Source organism: Hemitrygon akajei, chromosome 29 (assembly GCF_048418815.1).
Source record: "Hemitrygon akajei chromosome 29, sHemAka1.3, whole genome shotgun sequence".
In the NCBI taxonomy this organism is placed as follows: Eukaryota; Metazoa; Chordata; class Chondrichthyes; order Myliobatiformes; family Dasyatidae; genus Hemitrygon; species Hemitrygon akajei.
The window spans coordinates 5,772,819-5,793,984 of NC_133152.1; positions in this window are offsets into that span (position 1 = coordinate 5,772,819).

Genomic DNA, 21,166 nt, shown 5'->3' on the forward strand with positions numbered 1-21,166 from the left:
GTGCTTGTTTGTAAACTCCCTCAATTCTCCTTCCTCTGGTGTCTGTACAGAAGTATCATTGGTTGTCCTTCAAACAGAAATTTCAAAGAAACCTATAAGATCATAAGACAGAGGAGCAGAATTAAGCTGTTCAGCCCATCAAGACTGATCTGCCATTTTGATCAGGGCTGATTTATTTTCCATCTCATCCCCATTGACCCAATGACCTGGCCTCCACAGCCATCTGGGGCAATGATTCCGTAGATTCACTACCCTCTGGCTAAAGAAATTTCACCTTACCTCTATTCTAAAGTGCCTCTTTCTATTCTGACGCTCTATTCTCTCCTCTCCACATCCACTCCATCTAACCTTTCAATATTTGGTGGGTTTCAATGAGGTTCCCTATATTTTTCTAAACTCTAGCGAGCACAGGCCCAGAGCCATCAAATGCTTCTCATGTATTAACCCTTTCATACCTGGGATAATTCTCGTAAACCTCCCCTGGACTCTCTCCAATGCCAAAACATCCTATCTTAGATATGAGGCCAAACCTGCTCACAACACTCAAGCATTACATCCTTGCTTTTATTTTTCTAGTCCTCTCAAAATGAATTCTAACATTTCCTTTGCTTTCCTTACTCCTGAGTCAACCTGCAAGTTAAACTTTAGGGAATACTGCACAAAGACTTCCAACTTCTGAAATTGCTCCCCATTTAGTATGTAATCTATGTTGGTGTTCCTCTTACCAAAGTGCATGATCATACAATTCCCTACACAACAAAGCACCTGCCACTTCTTTGCCCATTCTCCTTATCTCTCCAATTCCTGCAGCATCTGTTTCCTCAGCATTATGTGCACTTCCACCTATCCATGTATCATCCACAAAACTGGGCACAAAACCATCAATTATCATCCAGATCATTAACATATCATGTGAAAAATAGTGGACTGAACACCAATCCCTGTGGAACACCACTAGTCATCGTGAGCCAACCAATAAATGCCCCTTTTATTCCCACCCTTTATCAGCCAATCTTCAGTTCAGTATCTTCTCTGTAATATCATGGGCTCTTATCTTGTTGAGCAGCCTCATGTGCGGCACCTTGTCAAAGCCTTCTGAAAAGCCACAAATTTTCCTTTGCCTCTACTGCCTGTGCTTCCTCAAATAACTACTTCTGTAGCTCACAAATCTCTGGGGGATGGTAGGGGGTGAAATACCTCTTCTACTCTTTGTCCTGAGCACCTTACATCTCATCTTTTATCTGCATCTTTCCTGAAAGCTAATAGTACAGAGGGAAGTGGGAATTAATGAAAAATAAGACTTGGTCTGAATATTAAAATGAACAACTGTAGCATGTTACTCATGCATTAATAAGCAGAAGACGTTTGCTTCATAATCCATAGTTCTATAAGTGACTTGATATACTGGGAGGGTTCAAGGGTTGTCCCCACAGGGTCCTTTTCTGAAAGAGGGGAAGTACCAGAGCTTCACCAATGGATTCCTGTCATGTGAGCAGACTTCAGATTTGGAAGATTTAAAGATGACCTCGTGCGACCAGTAATACTATGAGGCTTGACACACACTAGGTGCAGTAGTTATGTTTCCCCAGAGTGAGGGGAACAGGACCAGGGGTCACAGTGCCAAACAGCCATTCAGAACTGAGGTGTGGAAACAGTACTTCACGCAAGGAAGTGAATCTATGAAAACTCAGTTGCTGAAGAGTCAAGACAGAAATCAATACCAAGAGAAAATCTGCAGATGCTGGAGCTCAAAACAACACACACAAAATGCTGCAGGAACTCAGCAGGCCAGGCAGCATCTATGGAAAAGAATTAACAGTTGTTTTTTTGGGCCGAGACCCTTCATCAAGACCTGTTTACTCTTTTCCATAGATGCTGCCTGGCCTGCTGAGTTCCTCGAGCATTTTGTGTGTGAGGCAGAAATTAATGCTTTTTTGTATATGAGGAAAATTAAAGGACATGGGCTTAGTGCAGGAAAGTGGTTCTGAGGTTATACAAGTATCAGCTATGACTTTACTAACTGGTAGATGAGGCAGAAATAGCTAACAGACTCCACCAGAACCATCGTTTTTGTAAGAACTGCACAATAACATTTGTCAAAGGAGACCTGAAGATTTTGGCAAAAATATCGCAACGTTGGAAAATGATGCTGGAGAGGTACTAATGGGAGACAAGGAAATGGTGGATGAACTGAATGAGTATTTTGCATCAGTCTTCACTGTGGCAGACACTAGTAGTATGCCAGAAGTTTGAGAGCGTCAGAAAGGCAGAAGGGTGTGAAGTTGCCATTACTAGGGACAAGTTGCTTGGGAAACTGAAATGTCAGAAGGTAGACAAGTCACCTGGACCAGATGGTCTGCACCCCAGGGTTCTGAAAAAGGTGGCTGAAGAGACTGTGGAAGCATCAGTAATGATCTTTCAGGAATCAATGGATTCTGGCATGGTTTGAGAGGACTGAAAAATTGCAAATGTCACTCCAAGAAGGCAGAGAGGCAGAATAAAAGAAAATTATAGACCAGTTAGTCTGTTCTCAATGATCTGGAAGATGTTGGAGCTGATTGTTAAGAATGTGGTTTCAGGGTACTTGGAGGCACATGATAAAATAGGCTGTAGCATGGTTTCTTTGAGGGAAAATCTTGCCTGACAAATATTTTGAAATTCTTTGAAGAAATAACTAGCGGGATAGACAAAGGAGAATTAGTTGATGTTGTGTATTTGGATTTTCAGAAGGCCTTTGATAAGGTGCCACACATGAGGCTGCTTAACAAGTTAAGAGCCTTTGGTATTACAGTAAAGATAATGCTAGCATGGTCAGAGCACTGGGTGATTGGCAGGAGGCAAATTTTGGGATTAAAAGGAACCTTTTCTGGTTGGCTGTCTTTGACTAGTGGTGTTCCACGGGGTCTGTGTTGGGACTGCTCATTTTGGCTGACAGAATTAAAAGCTGTGTGGCCAAGTTTGCGAACGATACAAAGATTGGTAGAGGGGAAGGGTGTTTTGAGGAAGTAAAGAGTCTACTTAGAAATATTAGGAGAATGGGCAAAGAAATGGCAGATGGAATACAGTGTCAGGAAATATATGGCCATGCACTTTGGTAGAAGAAATAAAAGTGTAAGCTATTTTCTAAATGGTGAGAAAACTCTAAAATTTCAGGTGCAAAGGGATTTGGGAGTCCTTGTGCAGGATTCCCTAAAGGTTAGCTTGCAGGTTGAGCCAGTAGTAAGTGATGCACCATCAATAACTCTCGGAGACGTGTCGAGATAGGCTTTTACTAGCTGGAAGAAAGCACCGTCAGCAGCAAGAGACCACCACACAACATCCTGGAGACTGAGGGAGGAGCAGTGCCTCCAATCGCCTTTATACAGGGGTCAGTGGGAGGAGCCACAGGAGCAGTCAGCTGGGGGGGGCGTGTCCAGACAGGTATATGTAGTTCACCACAGTAAGGAAGGGAAATGAAATGTTAGCATTCATTTTGAGAGGTCTAGAATATAAAGGCAAAGATGTAATGTTGAGGCTTTATAAGGCACTGATGAGGCTTCACTTGGAATTGTCTGAGCAGTTTTGGGGCCCTTACTTAAGAAAAGATATGCTGATATTGGAGAGGGTTCGAAGGATGTTCAGAACAATGATTATGGACATGAGGAGAGCTTGATGGCTCTGGGCCTGTACTGGCCTGAATTCAGAAGAATGAGGGAGGATCTCATTGAAACTATCAAATATTGAAAGAATTCGATGGAGTGGATGTTTCCTATGTTGGTGGAGTCTAAGACCAGAGGGCACAGGCTTAGAATTGATGGTCATCCATTTTGAATGGAGATGAGGAGGAATTTATTTAGCCATGGAATAGTGAATCTGTGGAACTCATTGCCACAGGTGGCCGTGGAGACCAGGCCACTGGGTATATTTAAGGCAGAGTTTGATAGATTCTTCATTCGACGAGGCATGAAGGAATATCGGGAGAAGGCAAGAGATTGGGGCTGAGCAGACTCAATGAGCCAAATGGCCTAATTCTGCTCCCTAAACTTATGGTCTTATATCTTATGGTGAAACTGGATGAGCCAGCTTAGAAGGATAAACTATTCGGCTAACAGTTTACCCAGTCTGAACTGATACATAAAGATGCATAATCCCATTATTTGAGTGTCATTAAAGGCACTACATGTTGTGATCAGACAAGACTGCACAGCATGCTAACGATGTTTAGATCTTGAGGACCTCTCCTCTGGCTTCTGGTAAACTGCAGAATTAAAGTTTGAGTCCTCTAAATGTTGATATACAGGTATCCAACTCATTATCTGCATTGAGTTTTGTTCAGAGAAGAACTGTTCCTGGCCTTGGTTAATTGATTTGGAGCCCTCTGCTGCGTTGCCCATAGGTTGTGAACCCAGGTCCCTTATCCCCAGTTCCACAGCAATGCTTCTATTATACTATTCCTGTGACATAAATAGCAAGCAAAGCTGAGCTAACCATTTTCAAAATGCTACATGCTGATACGTGACAAGAAGCCGCAGATAATTGTCACATTACTGAGAAAGAAGATAGCTGCTTGCTTTCCTACAATGCGTCTGGTGTGCCTGCCCTTTGCTGCCTTCAGTGAGTGGAAAGTAATTTCTCTGCTTCAGTTTGTTCCTAACCTTCACACTTCTCCTTCTTATGTTTTTCGTAAATGGAGTTAGATGTGAAGAAGAAATGCTTTGTGAAAAGGTTAACTTTTCTCAGGATTGCAATTCGTGCAGAATTTATTCAGAAATTTACTGATAACGATTCGAATTTTTTGGAGAATCTTATTATTCAGACGTGATGTGATTAATTGTGTGGTAGCCCAAAGCAGCTGAAGCACCCTCAGATCCATTAAATGCATATTAATATCCTGTATTGTATATCCCTTGAGCAAAGACTATATGATTATATACAGAACTATGTAAAGGTCATAGGCACATACTATACTGTGTACAGTATATAGGCAGGTCCATAAGACTTTTGCACAGGACTGTATTGTCAACATGGAGCAGAGAGAGAGTTTGTAAATTTGGCAGGAGCAAAGGATGTTGGGAATGATGAGGGTGGAGCGCAGTGGGAGGCATGTGGGACAGATAGAAGAGAAGGGGTGCCAGAAACGGGTGGGGGGGGGGGGCGTGGTATGGGTGCAGACACTCTCAGCACCGAGACACCAGGCAAGGACACTTGATTTTGAACATTTGGTTTATTGACAGACAAGTGGTTCATTGATCATCACAGAATGTCTCTCGAGTGCTTCCCACTCCCTCTTCTCTTCCTTCCTCTTGTTCCAACCATGATTTCCCTCTCCCTGCTCCTTTCAGTCCATAACAGAGACCAATATCAGAATCCTATCACTCACATATGTCGTGAAATTTGTTTTTTTTTGTGGCAGCAGTACAGTGCAATGCATAAAATTGCTACCATACTGTGCAAGATTCTTAGACAGCCTAGCTATATCTATGTGCCTAAGACTTTTGCACAGGACTGTATTTGTCAACGTGGAGCAGAGAGCGAGTTTGTAAACCTGGCAGGAGCAAAGGATGTCGGGAATGCCGAGGGTGGAGCGCTGTAGGACTGGGGGAAGAGGAGAACCAGGGCTGGGTGGTGGTGTGGGGGTAGATATACCCAGCCCTGAGACATCAAGAAAGGTCATTTGATTCCAAACAATTGATTTGTTGATCATTACAGAATGTCTCTTTGATGTTTTCTGCTCCCTCCCCTCTCCTTTTCCCTTTTCCCAACCATGATTCCTCTCACTCTCGGTCCACAACAGAAAATCATTTCAGAATCTGGTTTAATATCACTCACATATGTCATGAATTTTTTTTGTGGCAGCAGTACAGTGCAATACATGTAATTACTACAGTCCTGTGCATACGTCTTAGGCACTCAGGCTATAGATACAATATGTGCCTCCGTTTCTGCACAGTACTCCAGGTGCCACAGAGTCGTGGGCTGAATTCAAGTCAGTATTAGAGGGGTTGTCTTAAGTTGGAGGGAGAGTGAGAAGAGAAGTTGTGTATGATGCGTTGATAATGCCTGATTTCCAGGGGAACTTAAGCCAGGGCACTACAGAAGCAGAATGACCCAAAGAGAATTGGACAACCATTACTAAACTTGCAGACCTTGTTGTTGAGCTCTGCCTAAACCTGGCCTCAAACACATTGCAAAACCTCGAGCAACAAGCAACCTGCCCAAGCAGCATCTAGAACATTGAACATGGAACCGTACAGAGCTGTACCACCCCTCGGCCCACAATGTTGTGCTGATCTATATTTAAACCTAATCTATGATCAATCTAATCCTTCATTCCTATTCAGCCCATAACTCTCCATTTTTCTTATATCCACGTGAGTTTTTAAATGTCCCTATTGTATCAGCTGCTATTGCAGGGCTTGGCAGTGTGTTCCAGGCACCCCCCAATCTGAGTGAAAAACCCGCCTCTGACATCTCCCCTAAGCTTCCATCACTCACCTTCAATAGATATCGTCTGGAGTTGGCCAATGCTGCCCTAGGAAAATGGTGCTGGCTGTTCGATCCGTGGGAGGAAAGGAGCTGCTGATGTTTTGGGTTGAAGCCCTGCATCAGGACTGAGAGTGAAGAGGTGAGATGACTGGTAAAAAGAGGAGAAGGGGAGTACTAGAAAAGAAACTATAGATGGGGAGCAGTGAGAGGGAGTCTTACAGAACTCCCGCTGGAGAGATGATGGAAAACTCCTTCAAAGGTCAGGCTACCTTGAGGAGACTTTGCAGTGGAGAAGTATATGGCGGAACAAGAGACCAGAAATGCTGAAATCTGAAGCAGCATACAGTCTGCTGCTCGACTTACTGAGATCACCAAGCAGAATTTGTGTTGCTCCAGATTCCAGCTTTCAGAGTGTCTTGTGCCTCCACTAGATAAACTGTGTTAGCTATCAAAAGATAATACCAGCTCTGGTCACAGGTCATAATTTTTACACCATAGGTCATAAATTTTTATATGTATTTTGACATGAATGCTGGGAACGAGTGAAGTGCTGCTGCAGTTGAATGTGTGCAGATGAGATAACATCCAATATGCAGCCTGTTTGATCCATTGCCTTGAGCTACCTATTGGCAATTACCCAATTTCACAATACTGATGAATTCCACTCATCTCTAACCACCAACAATGCCAAAAGCTATTAAATAATTTCCACAGGTTCTGACAACATATTCCATTTGGATGTCACAGCTACAACCTCACAGCACCTGTGACCAGGTTCCCCCGGCCTCAGGTGCAGTCTGTGTGGAGGTTACACGTTCTCCCTGTGACTATGGGAACACTCCTTTCCTCCTATATCCCAAAGACAACTACATTGTAAATTGCTCCTTGTGGAGATTGGTCATGGACTACGAGAAGAATTAGTGTGGTAATACGATAGTTCTGTGATTCGGCATAGACTCGATGGGTGAATGGTCTCCTAATTCAGAGCAAGCATGGAATCTGGAAATTGCACCCTGTTGGCCTTTTAATGAATGAAAGTACTGATAGATGTCAACCTGGAGCAATGAAAAGTGTGATAAACTGTCATTTACTTTGAAACAACTAGAACTGTATGAGGGACTATTACCATTTTAATTGTAGCTTGAAACAACTTTTAGTCCTGACGTGACAAGGCACCATTGATCTGTGGGCCAAAACTGCTGTTGAAATAACAGAGACATGTAATATGGAATAAATAACTAAATTAGCCCATCTTGTTCCCATTTCAGTATTCTCAAAAGATATCTTTTTGCACATCTGCATTCCCTGTGGAAACGTGCATCTAGGCCCTGGCTGTATCTTTGGCAACCTTGAAGTTTGTTGCTATGGAAATTCAGTTCTATTCTTAAACAATTGCACTGAAGAACTTGGTACTCTGGCAAATCACTATCTCATTTGTAAATATTTGTTTTTAATGCGGGTTGTGGTCAAGGTAGGTTTTTTGTTAGATGTGGAATGGGGCTTGAGAGATGTGTTTATTAATCAGCTGAGTGCATGTGTGGGTTAGAGGCTTCAGGGGAATAAACTCCTTCACTCCATGAATGGAAAAGTATGAACAGCTTTTAAAGTAGTCTTAATTATATATTGCATGATATCTTCAAAAATTACCTTTTAAAGCACAAAATTGATAAGGTTGAGCTGTAGAATTATTACTTCATGACATTCTCGAGGTAAACAACACAACATGATAATCTTCATTGGGTTAACTATTTCTATCATGGTACTTCAACAGTGCTAGTGATGATCTGGAAATGGGACATTCCCAGGGCGTGCTGCCATATGATAATCTGCCCACTGATCAGCCAGCATTTCTAGGCAACCTCCCTTGTTCAAACACATGATTCTGCCCATTGTCAAGGTTTAGACAGCAGTGATTCTGCAGATGCTGGAAATCTTGGGCATCATGCAAAAAATGCTAGAGTTCTGATGAAGGGTCTCGGCCGAAAACTTTGATAGTTTATTCTCCTCCAAAGATGCTGCCTGAACTGCTGAGTTCCTCCAGCATTTCTGTGTTGCTCAATGTCAAGTCTCACTTCTGTCCGTAGGCTCTTGTAGTAACCAGAATCTGAATCTAAATCAGACAATATCACTGACATCTGATTGATTTGTGTGGATTTGTGGCACCATTACAGTGCAATGCATAAAAATACCACAAGTTACACCAAGAAATATTGATACATACTGTATATAATTAAATTAAATAAGTAAATAACAGTTAGCATGCTCTTCACGAAATTTGTTCAAGTCTTTGGTAATGTACCAAATCCAAACTCCTCATGAGAATAGCCACTGGCTTATCTTCATCATAATTGCATGTTGGGTCCAGGATAGATCTTCAGAAATGCTGACACCTAGGAACTTAAAACTACTCCAATTGTTAATCATCCCTTTTTCGAAGGAGTAGTTTACGCGGTGTGCCAGATGATCATTTGCTCCAACCTGGTTACAGCCGATCACCGTTGTTTCTCCAGCAGTGTTCCTAATGGAAAACTTCAGCCCTTCATGAATCAATTGCATTTATCACGTCCAGTAGAGTTACATGCTGAGCCATGTTCTCTTCTGGGAAACCCAAGGAGCCCAGGCTCAATAATGACAATTTAACTGTTATTTACAGATTCAGCACAGTAACAGGCCCTTCCAGCCTAACAAGCCCATACCGCCCAATTACACCTATGTGACCAATTAACATGTATGTTTTTGGAATGTAGGAGGAAATTAGTGCATCTGGAGGAAACCCACACAGTCACAGAGAGAACATACAAACTCCTTACAGGCAGCAGCAGGAACTAAACCTGTATCACAGTAGTAGCATTGAGCTAAATGCCACCTCAATTTGATCCTTTGAACTTCTTCAGGGGTCTGAAAGAAATTTTAAGGTTGCTATTGGCCAAGGCAGGCATCCTGATTTTCATTTCAGGTAATCATCCTAGATGACAGTAAATAGCTGGACTCACCATTACTGTGGACATTGTCAGGAACTCTTAAAGTACAGATATTAGTTTCCATTATTTTACTTTACCACATTCACTGGAAGCAAAGGCTCCTGTACTGACAAGATTTATCAATGATGGTCAGTCAGTAGAAAGCTTAACATTTTATGTATTTGATTAGATATTTTGGAAACAGGGTTTGCATAAACTGATACCAATTAAAAGCTGCTGAATATTTAATCCTTCTTTACATCTTTAAGAAGAAGCTGGGATTATTTTGATGTTACAGTGTAATATGTACATTGGGTACAACTTGGCATAGATATGTGTTTGCCCATTGCTTGTTTTCATCAATTTCAGCAGTGCCTAATCACCTGAATATCAAATGCTCAGTGTATTGACCATCATTCAACCCTGGGTAAAAGTCATTCTCTCAAACACTACTATAAACCTCAGCACATACCCTAAGCCACTGCTCAAGGCCTCCACTATTGGCCGTTGTGTCTTTCTGTGATTACTTGAAGGCTTCTCTGTTCAAAAGGGTGTGGAGATCACATGGCATAATTCAGGGAAGAATAATTCATTGGAAGCCTTGATCCCTAAATAACACCTTCCAAAAACTGATCAAGAGGAAGATGAGGGTAATCAGTAACAAGGAGAAGGGTGACACATCCTGAAAGAAGATGGCCTCTTTGGTCTTGCTGTCAGTTGCTTGGCAGCAGTAAGCCTTTGACATAACATCACAACAGCCTCAAGTCCTCTGTGTCAAAATTCAAGGGCTGCATCAAAATAGCAGCCGTATGCTGTTTGTTGCCGCTGTTTATATCAGTGGCTACTGGTGTGGCTTCGGGTACAGGTCAAATCTCTAAAATAAAAATTGTAGAAGCTGGAAACACTCAGCAGGTCAGGCTGCATTGGTGGAGAGAAAAGCAGAGAAACATTTCAGATTGAAGGCTCTTTATCAGAAATTCAAACTGAACATTAACTTTGTTTTTCTTTCTGCAGATGCTTCCATTGTATTTCTATTTTCAGATTTCCAGCATCTGCAGTTTTATTTTTGATGTTCAAAAGTAAGTATTTCTCAATGCAGCTTTTGTTAAAATTAAGTACTCTTGCATCATGTACAAAAGCATTCTGGTCTGCATCAGAATTTCTGGGACAATCTATTTTAGAGGTTGGAAATGGAATTGGTTTATTATTGTCACGTTGACTGAAGTTGACTAAGTTGCCTATAGTGAAAAGCTTGTCTTGCGCATTGTTCACTCAGATCATATTGCATTGTGCATTGGGGTAGAACAACATAAAACCAGTCCCAGTGCAGAACCAAGGGAAGTGTGGGCTTTCAGGTAAGACATTAAACCAGGTCGTGAATACCATCTAGGGGGGATTTAATGAGCCAGTCCTCGTCAGGGGATCGGAGGTGGAGAAGGTCAGTAACTTTAAACACAAAGTAAACACAAAGTACACTGCAGATGCTGTGGTCAAATCAACACGTACAAACAAGCTGGAGGAACTCAGCAGGTCGGGCAGCATCTGTTGAAGCGAGCAGTGAACGTTTCAGGCTGAGACCCTTCGTCAGGACTGAAGAAAGAGGGAGCAGGGGCCCTATAAAGAAGGTGCCAGGTGAAAAACCAATCAGAGGAAAGATCAAGGGGTGGGGGAGGGGAAGCAGGGAGTGGATAGGCAGGAAAAGTGAAGAAGGAATGTAAGGGGAAAGCACTATGGGTAGTAGAAGGCAGAATCATGAGAGAGGTGATAGGCAGCTGGAAGAGGAGGCAGAGTGAAAGTGGGATGGGGGAAGGGAGAGGGAGGGAATTATCGGAAGTTGGAGAATTCATGCCAAGGGGCTGGAGACTACCCAGACGGTATATGAGGTGTTGCTCCTCCAACCTGAGTTTGGTCTCATCATGGCAGTAGAGGAGGCCATGTATGAACATATCGGAATGGAAATGTGAAGCAGAGTTGAAGTGGGTGGCAACCGGGAGATCCTGTCAGTTGTGGCGGATGGAGTGGAGGTGCTCGACGAAGCAGTCCCCCAATCTGTGTTGGGTCTCCAACTTCCGGTAATTCCCTCCCTCTCTCTTCCCCCATCCCACTTTCACTCTGCCTCCTCTTCCAGCTTCCAATCACCTCTCTCATGATTCTGCCTTCTTCAACTACCCATAGTGCTTTCCCCTTACATTCCTTCTTCACCTCTCTGGCCTATCCCCTCCCTGCTTCCCCTCCCCCACCCCTTGATCTTTCCTTTGATTGGTTTTTCACCTGGCACCTTCCACCCTCCCCCTACCTTCTTTATAGGGCCCCTTCCCCCTCCTTCTTCAGTCCTGATGAAGGATCTCGGCCCAAAACATTGACTGCTCGTTTCAACGGATGCTGCCCGACCTGCTGAGTTCCTCCAGCTTGTTTGTACGTGTTGATTATCATTTCAGAGGATCTGTTGCTGGACCAGCATGTCAGTGTCATCACAAAGAGAACATGGCAGTGTCTCTACTTCGGAGTTTGCGGAAAATCTGCACGTCATCTAAAACCACAACAAATTTCTCTAGATGCACAGTGGGAAGTATCCTGTCTGGTATGGAAACACGAATGCCCATGAACAAAAAAGACTATGAAAAGTAGTGTGTACAAGCCTAGTCCATCACAGGCAGAGCTCTCCCCACCACTGAGCACATCTACAAGGAGCAATGCCCCAAGAAAACAGCATCCATCATCAAGGACCCCACCAGCGGCATCATGCTCTCTTTACGCTGTTGCCATCAGGAAGGAGGTACAGGAGCCTTTGGTGCCACACCATCAGGTTCAAGAACAGTAATTACCCTTCAGCCATTAGGCTCCCAAACTAGTATGGGTAACTTCACTTGCATCAACACTGAACTGATTCCACAACCTATAAGCCCACTTCCAAGGACTCCACAACTCATGTTCTCAATATGATTTATTATATTTTTCTTGAATTGCACAGTTTATCTTTCACACATTGATTATTTGTCAGTCTTTGTGTGTAGCTTTTTCTTTGTTTCATTTCTATTTCTTCGTGTCTATTGTGAATGCCCACAAGAAAACAAATCTCAGGGTAGTATATGGTGACATATACATACTTTGACAATAATTTTACTTTAAACTTTGAACAGTAACAATGCAAGGTAAAGTGTAGCTACAGGGAGAGTGTAGTGCAGGTAAGCAGTAAGGTGCAAGATCTTAGCAAGGTAGATTGTAAAGTCAAGAGTCCAACTTACTGTACTAGGAAAACATTTAACAGGCTTATAAAAATGGAATAGAAGCAGTTCTTGAGCCTGATGGAACATGCTTTCAGGCCTTTTGTGTCTTCTGTCTGTTGGTAGAGGGGAGAAGACAGAATGCCCAGGGTTGTTGGGTTCTTTAATTACATTGACTGATCTACGATGCAGTGGGAAGAGGGCATCGACTGAGTGATAAATGTTGAGCAGAGCACTGGGGAAGTATCCTCTTCCTCTTCTTCAAAGTTATTCCATGAGTCTATTAAATCCACCCGAGATGCCAGATGTCACCTCAATTTCATTTCTCCTCTGAAAGGCTGCACAGGCTTTGGTTCTGTATTGGGGACCAGTTATCCCTATTCCAACATTAGGAGACAACTTCAGTCACAGCCCTCTGGTTCAGAGATAAGGATGTTCCAGGACTGATATCAGGAAATCAGAATAAGATATATTATCATAACATATGGTGCGAATTTGTTGTTCTGTGGCAGCAGTACAGCACGAAAACATGAAAGCTATTATAAATTGCAAACATGAATAAGTTGTGCAAAAAAAAGGAATAACAAGGTAGTGTGGGTTCACAGACTGTTCAGAGGGGAAGAAGATGTTTCTGAATCAATGAGTGTGGGTCTTCAGGCTCCTGTACCTCCTCCCTGATGGTAGCAATGAGAAGAATGCAAGTCCTGGATGGTGAAGGTCCCTAATGTGGACACCCCCTTCTTGAGGCACTACCTCTTGAGGATGTCCACAATAGTGGGGAAGGTTGTGCCCATGATGGAGCTGGTTAAGTCTGCAGCACTCTGCAGCCTCTTGCGATCCTGTGCGTTGGAGGTTCCATATTATGCTGTGATGCAACCAGTCAGAATGCTCTCCACGTACATCTATAGAAATTTGTAAGGGTCTCTGGTGACACGCCAAATCTCCTCAAGCTCCTAACAAAGAAAGGCTGCTGGTGTGCCTCCTTTGTGATTGTATTGATCTGTTTGGCCTAGGGTAGGTCTGTGAGATATTGACACTCGGGAACGTGAAGCTGCTCACCCTTTCAGCTGCTAACTGCTGAATATTTGCAGAATTCAATTAAAATACACAACAGAATGCCACCGAAAAATGAAGGTACATGCTGTGCCCACTTCTCACCCTCACTCAGTCACACCTGTGCAAAAACATTGTGCCAGAATATGCAGATTTAAATGGCATATAATTTAGCTGTTGCCAGGAAATTTGTTCATGGAGTAGGTGTTCTGCCAATCTTAGACTAATAACAGTGTTGTCAGAGGCTCATAGAGCATAAAACCCCATCAGTGTGTTAATTATCAATGTGAAATAACATGAACTTTGTGACATTTTAATGAGGTTTAACATTGAAGAAGAGAAGTGGTTAATGTTTGCACAATTTGCATTGGAATTAATAATAGGTTGTTTAAGAAGAAAATAAATGATTGTGCAATTATCAACAGTTACATTTTAAGAATTAAGTGGGATGTAATAAGCAATATATTGCACTGGAATTGTACATACACCGTAATTAGAACTGTTTGTCAGTTTCCTTAACATTTCAGTTTGTCAGTTGACCTTCCAAACCTGCTGCAAGATAACTAGAAGAAAAAAATCCTGTATTTCCCAAATAAATTACAGCACCTCATTAAAATTTTGATGTATCTATGTTCCTGTCATTAAATTGTGTTTCAACATCTCAAAACATGCAAAAACGAATTTTAAAGTGGGTTAAAATTCTGCACCTTTTACGCAGGTTAGTGGAAATATTTTATAAAAGCAACAGAATATATTGCAGCATTTTTGCAAAATCTAGAATGATTTCAAAGTGGCTGACATATTTTAGTTGATAGGCTAGTGTAACACCAAACAGAATCCTTAAGAAGAGCAGTAAGTTCTGTCTGAATCCAGCCACAACGTCACAACGGTCGGGTGTGCTTTTCCCACTGAGGGATTCTCATTCACCATAAATGATGCCAGGAATGCTATTCATTTGAAAGTCAGCCATCTCTCACTTAAAGCTGAAAATGATGAGCGCAAATGCCACTTGAAGGCAGATCTGGAACAGCAATGAGCGAAATGCTTGTCAGATGTGCTGACAATCAGAATCCGAATCAGGTTTAATATCACCAGCATATGTCCTGAGATTTGTTGACTTTGTGGCAGCAGTATAAAGTAATACATAATAATAGAGAAAAATTGTAATTACAGTAAGTAAATTCAGTATATATAAGTAGTTAACTTAAGTAAGTAGCACTAAAATAGAAATGAAAAAGTGGTGAGGTAGTGTTCATGCGTTCAATAAATCGGATGGCAGAAGGAAAGAAAGTGTTCCTGAATCATTGAGTGTGTGTCTTCAGGCTTCTGTACCTCCTTCTTCATGGTAGCAACGACTTGGGTGATGGGAACCCTTAATGACGGACAGTGCCTTTTTGAAGCTTCGCTCCTTGAAGATGCCCTGGATACTAAGGAGGCTCATGCTGATGATGGAGCTGACTAAGTTTATAGCTCTCTGCAGCTTACGTTGATCCAGTGCAGTGGCCCCCTTCCCCCATACCAGGCCGTGTTGCAGAATGCTCTCCACAGTTCATCTGGAGAAGTCTGCGAGTGTTTTTGATGACAGACCAAGTTTTCTCAAACTCCTAATGAAAGATAGCCACTTTGCAGCTGCATCAGGTTAGATACTCAGAGATATTGAGACACAGAAACTTAAAATTACTCACTCTTTCCACTTCTGATCTCTCTATGAGGATTAGTCTGTGTTCCCTCGTCTTACCCTTTTGAATCCATAATTAGTTCTTTGGTCTTATCCTACAGTGGTTAAAAAAAAACCTATTTGCTCTCTAGGTTGGCTGTAAAACATCCAATAGCATTCTTGATTAATGAAGGGGTAGGAGACTCTTGGTACCCAATCAGAATTTAAACTTCAACCAACACAAGTAAAGACATTAACCCATTAGTAACCTGATTATGAGGAGGAGACCACATAGATTCTGTGGGTGAAGGATCCAAAGTGCCAAGGGCAATGGTGAAATCAGTGATCAGTATCTGGTCATATTTCCAATTAAACAGTCATTTCAGATCACTTATGGTGCTGTCTAATTTCTGTGTTGTGAGGGGTATTGCTGCAGCGGAGAATGGGATGAATCTTTCCCAGAAACATCAGTGGTCCTGGGGATTTTCACCCCATTTCTGGTTGGGTGCCCACCTCGTATGTAAGATAGTGGCATGACTTTCTAAATTCTCATTTTTATGGCTGCAGGATGCTACTGGACATCAAAAACTAATCAAGGACTGCAAGAGTACCGAACCCAAATTGTTTGCTAGTTGAGGAACTGGATTTGGTGTGGACCCTGTTGCTCCCTGCTTCAGATTTGATGTTCAAAAGCAGTGTGCAGTCTAACAGCAAGTGATTGTCTTACTTGTTTTTCTTAAGATTATAGAGCCCGGGTGGACAGTTCACTGGTTTGCTGGGGAGATGAACAGTGGGGGAGATGTGCAGTCTCCATCGTAGCCCTGATGGACAGTTCACTGGTTTACTGGGGAGACGAACAGCTGGGGAGCTGTGCGGTCTCGATCGTAGCCCTGATAGGCAGTTCACTGGTTTACTGGGGAGACGAACAGCGGGGGAGCTGTGCGGTCTCGATCGTAGCCTTGATGGACTGTTCACTGGTTTACTGGGGAGAAGAGAGCGGGGGAGATGTGCGGTCTCGATCGTAGCCCTGATGGACAGTTCACTGCTTAACCCAATGTGCTGTTCTAACCCAGTGTGGTATTCCAACATAATTTGCTGTTCTATGCCAGAGTGGTGTTCTAACCCAGTGTGGTGTTCAAACCCAGTGTGCTGTTCTAACCCAGTGTGGTGTTCTAACCCAGTGTGGTGTTCTAACCCCGTGTGGTATTCCAACCGATTGTGGTGTTCTAACCCAGTGTGGTATTCCAACCGATTGTGGTGTTCTAACCCAGTGTGGTGTTCAAACCCAGTGTGGTATTCCAACCGATTGTGGTGTTCTAACCCCGTGTGGTATTCCAACCGATTGTGGTGTTCTAACCCAGTGTGGTGTTCAAACCCAGTGTGATGTTCTAACCCAGTGTGCAGATCTAACCCAGTGTGGTGTTCTAACCCAGTGTGGTGTTCTAACCCCGTGTGGTATTCCAACCGATTGTGGTGTTCTAACCCAGTGTGGTATTCCAACCGATTGTGGTGTTCTAACCCAGTGTGGTGTTCTAACCCAGTGTGGTGTTCTAACCCCGTGTGGTATTCCAACCGATTGTGGTGTTCTAACCCAGTGTGGTATTCCAACCGATTGTGGTGTTCTAACCCAGTGTGGTGTTCTAACCCAATGTGCTGTTCTAACCCAGTGTGGTGTTCTAACCCAATGTGGTGTTCTAACCGATTGTGGTGTTCTAACCCAATGTGCTGTTCTAACCCAGTGTGCTGTTCCAACCCAGTGTGCTGTTCTAACCCAGTGTGGTTTTCTAACCCAGTGTGGTGTTCTGATCCAGTGTGGTGATCTAACCCAGGGTGGTTTTTCTAACCCAGTGAGCTGTTCTAACCCAGTGTGGTGTTCCAACACAGTGTGCTGTTCTAGCCCAATGTGCTGTTCTAATCCAGTGTGGTGTTCCAACACAGTGTGCTGTTCTAACCCAGTGTGGTGTTCTGATCCAGTGTGGTGATCTAACCCAGGGCGGTTTTTCTAACCCAGTGTGCTGTTCTAACCCAGTGTGGTGTTCCAACACAGTGTGCTGTTCTAACCCAATGTGCTGTTCTAATCCAGTGTGGTGTTCCAACACAGTGTGCTGTTCTAACCCAATGTGCTGTTCTAACCCAGTGTGGTGTTCCAACACAGTGTGCTGTTCTAACCCAGTGTGCTGTTCTAACCCAGTATGGTGTTCTAACCCAATGTGGTGTTCTAACCGATTGTGGTGTTCTAACCCAGTGTGGTATTCTAACCCAGTGTGCTGTTCTAACCCAGTGTGCTGTTCTAACCCAGTATGGTGTTCTAACCCAATGTGGTGTTCTAACCGATTGTGGTGTTCTAACCCAGTGTGGTATTCTAACCCAGTGTGCTGTTCTAACCCAGTGTGCTGTTCTAACCCAGTGTGGTATTCTAACCCAGTGTGCTGTTCTAACCCAGTGTGGTTTTCTAACCCAATGTGGTATTCTAACCCAGTGTGGTGTTCTAACCCAGTGTGGTGATCTAACCCAGGGCGGTTTTTCTAACCCAGTGTGCTGTTCCAACCCAGTGTGCTGTTCTAACCCAGTGTGCTGTTCTAACCCAATGTGGTATTCTAACCCAGTGTGGTGTTCTAACCCAGTGTGGTGATCTAACCCAGGGCGGTTTTTCTAACCCAGTGTGCTGTTCCAACCCAGTGTGCTGTTCTAACCCAGTGTGCTGTTCTAACCCAGTGTGGTTTTCTAACCCAGTGTGGTATTCTAACCCAGTGTGGTGTTCTAACCCAGTGTGGTGATCTAACCCAGTGTGGTTTTCTAACCCAGTGTGCTGTTCCAACCGATTGTGGTGTTCTAACTGATTGTGGTGTTCTAACCCACTGTATGTTGTAATAAGCTGCTGTGTGGTGCTTTAACTGACTGTGATCTTCCTCCAGCAGAAGTCTCACGAAAGTGATGAGAGCGAATGATGAAATATTTTTCCCCATCCCTGCCCTTGGAGCTGCTGACACGATTCCGATTGTTATTGAATACTTGTGCAAGCTCTTACTTAGGTCAGCTACTTATACACAAGGGTAAATATTTTTGTGCAAAATCTATCATTGAAGCAATTCATATTCAGAGTAGAAGGTAAGAACAGGTAAGGTATTATTTTGACTTAAGAGATTCGGTAGATGCTGGAAATCTAGAGTAGTACACACTAAATGTTGGGGGCAGCTCAGCAGATTGGGCAGCTACTGTGCTGGGAAAAGAAATCTTGACATTTCAGGCTGACATCCTCACTAGGACTGGAATGGAAGGTGGCTGAAGCCAAAACTGAAGTTTGGTTGAAGGGAGAGGAGCACAAGCTGGCAAGTGGTAGGTGAGTACAGATGAGCACGAAAGGTAGGTGGGTGGAGGAGATTGGGATGACAGGGAATGGTGTGAGAAGCTTGCAGGTGATAGATGGAAGACGGAATAAGTGAAGAAGAAGGAAACTGAGAGAAGAGGACCTTGATCAGCAAAAAAGGAAAAGAGGTAAGGAAACCATTGTGGGGGGAGGGAGGGCAGGGGCTAGTGTGCGGGGGAGGAGGTGGTCGTGGGCAGGGGCTTGGGGGGCAGAGAAGCAGAAGAGAAAGGATGAGAGGAGCATCAGACTGAGGGAAAGCAAAGAGGTGCTGAAAAACTGAGGTGACTTGAAGTTGGAGAAATTGATGTTGATTCATCGTTTTACAGTGCCAGCTAGAGATCAGGGTTCGATTCCCACCACTGCTTGTAAAGAGTTTGTACATTCACCCCATGACTCATGACTGCATTAATTTCCTCTGAGTGCTCCCAGTTTCCTCCCACATTCCAAAGGCACATGGGTTAGGATAAGGGATTTGATGGCATGTTATGATAGCACTGGAGTCATGGTAACTTTTGCAGGTTACCAAACACAGTCCTCACTGATCTGATCTGATGCAAATGACACATTTCATTCTATGTTTTTATTGTATACATGACAAATAAAGCTAATCTTTAATCCATAATCGTGGTCTCCCGGTGCAGATCCAGGCAAATTATGAGAATAATAGGCAGGAATAATTAGGAACAGCAGTTTTTGTGCAAGTCTATATCTGACATGTGGTGGGTGTTTAAAGACCAACTGCACAGAGTACAGGGCAGGTATGTTCCAGTAAGAAGGAAGGACAAGATGGCAAGGAAAGGTAACCTTGGATGTTAAGAGATGTATATATGTGTTTGTTTATTTGTTTGTTTGTTTGTTTATTTACATATTTTGAATTTAGTCAAGAACAGAAAGGAAATGTATGTAAGGTTTAGGAAGAAGATCTTTTGTTGACTATAAAGAAGTCAGAAAAGAACTCAAGAAGGGAATTAAGGAAGTCAGGAGAGGCCCTGAAAAGCCATTGGCAAGTAGGATAGATAGAATCCACAGGCAATTTTTACTTTCATCAAGAACAAGAGGACAACTGGGAAGCAGGTAGGACCAGTGAAGGATAAAGGAGGGAATATGAGCACATAATTGCAATTACGAAGTAAGCATGGCAGAGCCTCTAATTCCTTAAGAGTTTGCAGAGATAGGGTCTTTTAAGAAACTTTTGGATAGGTACATAGAGCTTAGAAAAATAGAGGGCTATGGGTAAGCCTAGTAATTTCTAAGGTAGGGACATGTTCGGCTCAACTTTGTGGGCCGAAGGGCCTGTATTGCGCTGTAGATTTTTTATATTTCTATGTTTCCATGAGTTTGGAGGTGGGGAATATATGTAGATGAGGTGCTAAAGCAGTGCTTTGTATCAGTATTTACCAAGGAGAAGGACTTGGAGGATTGTTAAACACATGTGGAGCTTGGTAATTTGCTAAGGCATTTTGAGACAAAGAAAGATGTAGTGTTGGATCTCCTAAACAACATTAGGGTGGATAAGACCTAGGGGCCTGATGGGAGATACCCCAGGTCATTGAGTGAGGCAAGAGATGAGTGTTCTGCAGCTAGAACAATATCTTCATGTCTCTGCAATTACTGCTGATTACCCGAGTGTACTGGTGAGTAGCTAACATTGTTCAAGAAGGGGAAAAGGAATAATCCTGAAGCAATAGACCAGTGAGCCTCACATCAGTCGTAGTGAAGCTGCTGGAGAGGATTCTTAGTGATAGGATTTATGAGCAATTGAAAAGCCATCACCTAATCAGGGACAGTCTGCATGGCTTTGAGTGGGGCAACTCATGTCTTGTTAACTCAGTTGAGTTTTTCATGAAATGACAAAAGTTATTGATGATGTGGTTGTTGTCTATATGAATTTTAATAAGTCGTTTGACAGGACCTCTCATGGGAGCCTCATCCAGAACATTATGATGCATAGAATCTATGATGAATTGACATTTGGTTTCAAAATTGTCTTGTCCATAGAAGGAAGAGGGTAATGGTCGATGTGACTTATTCTAGCTGGAGGTTTGGGATTCATGGTGTTCTGCAGAGATCTGTACTAGGACCTCTGCTGTCCATGATATATTAAAATGACCTGTTTGAAAAAACTAGATGGGTAGATTTGCAAGTTTGCAGACAATACAAAAATTGTTGGTGACATAAAACTCTGGGAAAAGATGCAGTATAACAGGATATAGATCAGTTGCAGATATGGGCAGAAAATGGAGCTTTACTCAGTCCAATGTGAGTAGTTGCACCTCACATTATAAATTGTATTCTCATTCTAAATAGACAGTACACTGTTAATGGCAAGACCCTTATCAGTGTTAATGTGCAGTGGGATCTTGGGGTCTAATTCCATAGCTCCCTAATATGACTACATAGGTTGATAGGGGCAGTGAAGAAGCCATATGGCATGCTTGCC